Raw genomic sequence first — 4,851 nt, forward strand, 5'->3', positions numbered from 1 at the left:
GGCTCTTTTGTAGTGTCTCAAGAAAGAAATTTCAAAGGGCTCATGCATGCAGAAGTTTAAATGTAGTGGTAAGATTTTTATTGGGGTGAAGAGAAATAATACACCCTCGGGGATGTAGGGGGTGGGCAGGCTCTAGCAGCAACTTCCTTGAAACTTCTGACAATCCTCCATGTTTTTTCTTGGTTCTCCATAACGGGCAAGGTGTCCCGCAAACCATCCAACCCACTTCCCGATTTCTCCTGGGCTCTCATTGGGCCCTGCCCTTAACCAATCCCTTTCCTGGACCTACCAGGGTTTCATGCCCCCTATCCAACCTGATTCTTTTCCCAGATTTTTCCAGGCTAGGCTCTGCCTCTTTATATCACCTTTTGGCTTTTAGTTCACATGCTTCAAGTAGAAGCTCCTCCCCTGTGCCATGTTGACTTCTAAGAATTCTGTTGCGTCTTCTGGTTTCTACTGTGCATGTGCTGAGCAGAGGAGTTTTCTCTCCTCCTAAATCCCATAAACTGGTATCATCAGGCAGCACCCCCCCCCCACCCCACCCCCCGGAAGATTTTCCTGGCTGCTTGGAGGGTTAAGTCTCCTCCACAGTCCCCTGGAGTGTGTACATGAATTTAATGCTATAGCCTCCTAGTAAATCCAGCTTAATGGGAAGCTGTAACTTCCTAGTGAAGCAGGCCCAATGTGTGATTCGCTTCCCAGTTTATTAAGCTTAATATTTGATTCAGCTCCCTCGTTTATTAAGCTCAATGTCTGAATCCCTTTGGTCCCTCTCTTTATTAATAACTAGCTAACTACCTCTGCTTAACACCATCACTTTGGGGAACTTCTTGTATCTTAGCAACATATGGAGGAGCTAATCTGTTATTTCTTTGTTGCCCCAAGTGTCCATTTGTGAGCCAGTCCTCACATGCCCTGTCTAAAAAAAGAAAAGAGAAAAAGTCAACAAGGAATTTCTACTGTCTGTGCCTGGTGCTCCTTGCTTGCTAAAGTGTTGTACAGCTGACCTGTAATTTATGGCATCAATTTAAATGAAGACATTAACTGAGGCAAGCTCAGGTTCCCAGAATCTGAGCTCATTCAGGAGTAGCAGAGAAATGACAGTGTGGTAACCCATGCTGCAGCAAGCTTCCGGGGAGTCTCAGCCTTCTTTAATCAGACATTTACAGGGAGTCAGTCTCTCAGTTCATAAGTTCTCTTCTTCTGAGGGGGCATGCATGACATTCTCTATTTCATATCCTCTGGTTTCATTCTAGGTTGAAATCCTTTCACACGGGCTAGCCTGGGGACCAATTATCATTTATATCATTTTATCTTTGAATAAATGAGTTCCCAAGTGTCAACAGCCAACTTAAAAACAAATTTTATAAATATAACACCCTTGTGAAGGGGAGGAAAAATACTTTTTTCTCTACCCTTCTAGTGTTATCGGGGGAATTGAGGTATTGGGGATGGAGTCCTTATGATATCGCAAGAAAAAGAATTTTTTGAGACTCACACAGGAGGATGAGTGATTTTTATTTGCGTTGAATTACACCCCTTGGTTTCCAAAGTCCCATTTCCCTTAATCCAGTTCTTGAAGGAGTGCAGCTGGGGCTTCAGTCGAGCTAAAAGCAAAGTCAGTGTCCACAGTTTCCATTCCACATTGCAGCCGGGTCCAGTTCAGCAGCAGGCTAGTTATATAGTCCATTAGTCCATTGTGTGTAGGGGTGGTCATGTGGGTGAATGCAGGAAGCAGGAGTGTGAGAGCCCCCAAAACTGGGAGTTAATCAAGAGCACACACAGCACGCTAAGAGCATAAGAGGAACCAAGAAAAAACAAGAGAGCTAACTCTTTTGTTTAGGGGATTAAATGTTCCTGTGCTTGCAGTGGCCACGCCCATTCTGGCCAGTGACCTTTTCCCAGGTGTGACTGACAAACAAGTACCTTTCCAATGTCACCCAAACTTTACTGGTCATGTCTCTCTCGCCCCCTGTTCAGTGCCTTCCTCCAGCAATCTGTAGGGAATAGACTGGTGGCTCCCTGGGGAGTGTAAAGCTTTAACTTCCTGGTGAAACTGCCTAAATGACATGTCTATAATATTTGGCCTTCCCTTTGCTCCTTTCCTGTTACTACTAACTAGGTTAATTACAACAGTATCACTGGGTTCTTGGCTGAGACACCCCTGCAATAAAAAAGACAGATTAACAAAAGAAAAACAAAGGAAGTTTGATAACATATAGACCTTCTGTATCCTTGGGAGAGACCCAGGAAAACTGAGTAACTCCTAGAAATGGCCCAAGCCTCTAACAAAAGATGCTGGGGAAGAGGGGAGGCCAGTTTAGGGGGATTCCCAGGAAAAGCACAGTAAACAGGGGTTGTCAGGCAGATTTAACTCCTTGCCTTCTCCATTGATCAAACTTTCTAAAGATTTAGTCATCCCTCACTTTCTGGTACAGAAACTCCTTACAAATGGAGATTTTCCTTATAAATGTCTCTTTCAAGGGTAACTTCCACTCAGTTTTCAGAGCTTTCCCTATGTCTGCTGTTTCTTAAACATAATCAGCTAAAATAATCCCGTGCCAGAGAGGCATATTTTGGGGTGGTGTTTTCTGTTCCTCTTCACTTGCTGTTGAACTCTTTCCAATTTTAAATATTAGGGACCCATAGCTTTCATGGATTAATTAGTATCTCAGTTATAAACAAGCTAGTCTGAGAAATCCATGAGGTAACTAAAAAATTCTGTAGGGTGCCAATCTGCCTTACCCTCTCTGCCCGGTTGGTGTGGAAGAGAAAGACTTTTAGCTGAAGAATGAGCCCAGCATGCACTTCTCCATACAGCTTTGCATTCTCTATTCTCAGTTGCATGTTTACAAACTCCTATGATAGGAAAGATAAAAGATATGTTTCTTTGTTAAAAGAAAGTTCAGGTGGTAGACGAGAAAAAGATCAAAGAAAGCATTTTCTCCTCAGCCAGAAACAGGAAATTTAGGACAAATTTAAAAGCAGAACATCAAAAACTAAATACAATGTCAAATTCAGTGGTAACTTGGATTTAAAACAGGAACACATTTGACATTTGCTCTGCACAAGAACAAAGACATTTTGAACCTATTTTAACAAATGTTCCAACAAGAATTTATTTTATTAACTTGAAAAAATTATTCCTACCTATAGAGTCACTCAGTCTAAGAGAAGGATATATATTTTTCAGTCACACTTTCCTGATAAAAATACATGCACACACATTATAAGCATACATATATATTCTATAAATGACAGTATAATATATAAATGTAAATTGTATTCTATAAATAAATTTAAGGATTTGTAACATAGTCCTTATAAATATCAAAAATTTGCTCTATAGACTATTTGTTAGCACTGTTAGTGGTTTTAAAGGATTTTTTCACCTGGCTGGAGTGGCACAGTGGTTGAGTGTTGATCTATGAACCAGGAGGTCACAGTTTGATTCTCAGTTTGGGCACAAGCCCAGGTTGTGGGCTCCATCCCCAGTAGGGGATGTGCAGGAGGCAGCCAATCAATGATGTTGCTCTCTCTCATCAATGTTTCTATCTCTATCTCTCTCCCTTCCTCTCCCTGAAAAATCAATAAAAACATATTTAAAATATTTTTTCAAAATAATTTCTAGCCTGGCCAGCGTGACTCAGTGGTTAAGCATCGACCTTTGAACCAGGAGATCACGGTTTGATTCCTGGTTAGGGTACATGCCCGGGTTGTGGGCAAGATCCTCAGTGGGGGATGTGCAGGATGCAGGTGATCAATGATTCTCTCTCATCATTGATGTTTCTATCTCTTTCTCCTTCTTCCTTCCTCTCTGAAATCAATAAAAATATATTTAAAAAATAATGAGACTTTCTAAAAAGTGGTCCCTGGCCTGAAGCTTACCATTTGATTCTCTTGTCATTGTGAGTAACCTGACTTAATGGATGGCTACTGAGCAACAGCAGTTAAAGAAGATTTACAGACTGTCCAACAGCCACCTCCAGGAGCCTCAGACACATTCTCACTGATCTCGGAATGTCCTTTTCTTCTTTCAGCTCTGCCTCCAACAAGGCAAGCAAAGCCGCTTCTGTTCTCTTATATGCCCTGTGGACACACACGGAGCTCCACAATGCCTACAAGAAGGTAAGAGCGCTCAAAAGGCATGTGTCCTAGTTAGCAGAGCCAGATCCTAATGGCCCACTTGTCTGACCCTGGTGGGAAATCACTAAGAACTGCAGTTTTGTGTGTGCAAACGTTGTTATTGATCATATTTTTTGTTTGCTTATTCCAAAGGCTCAGTTTAAGAAGACAGATTTTGTCAACAGCCGGACTACCAAAGCCTACCACTCCCTTAAAGACTGAGGAAAGTGAAAAAGTGCTCTCAGAAATACCAACCTCACCATTCTCGGCCACAAAAAAAACCCCAAAGGAAAACACCTATTTTTCTACTTCCCAGTCCAAGAAACCTCAGAAATAAAGCATGCCTTGTTTTTATCCTTTTCTATTTCCATGGTCCCCCGAATCCAGAAGACAAATAATCGGAATATGATTTTATTAGTCTTCCAGAAGATTTTCACAAGTTTGCCACCAGAAGATACTGGCAGCAGGCTCTATTTACCCTCCACAGATAGTGGTCTTTGGGATTAGGGCTTATGGCTCATGCCCTCCTGGAACCGAAATGTGAATTCATGTGGAATGGATGTTGACAGAATAAATAAGGAAAGAAGCTGTTGTAGTATTACTAGGATTTTAAAAGTTTTATCTACATTTCCATGTTTTGTCACTTATATGCACATTGCTTCACCAGAGAGCCATGCATATATTGTCTGCAGTGTTAAAACAGAATGGAAAAGACAAATATTTGCT

At 41.6% G+C, this 4,851-nt stretch overlaps 1 long non-coding RNA gene across 1 annotated transcript in view; it reads left to right on the plus strand.

Moving 5' to 3' along the window:
• LOC102436356 overlaps positions 1-4,479 on the plus strand; it is a 6,072-nt gene extending 1,593 nt beyond the window's left edge. Inside the window, exons 2-3 of the long non-coding RNA XR_331066.3 lie at positions 4,041-4,128; positions 4,279-4,479. This is a non-coding gene — a long non-coding RNA (uncharacterized LOC102436356). The remainder of the gene's footprint in view (positions 1-4,040; positions 4,129-4,278) is intronic.
• The last annotated feature ends 372 nt before the right edge of the window (positions 4,480-4,851 follow it).

Source organism: Myotis lucifugus, unplaced genomic scaffold (assembly GCF_000147115.1).
Source record: "Myotis lucifugus unplaced genomic scaffold, Myoluc2.0 scaffold_7422, whole genome shotgun sequence".
Classification (NCBI taxonomy): domain Eukaryota; kingdom Metazoa; phylum Chordata; class Mammalia; order Chiroptera; family Vespertilionidae; genus Myotis; species Myotis lucifugus.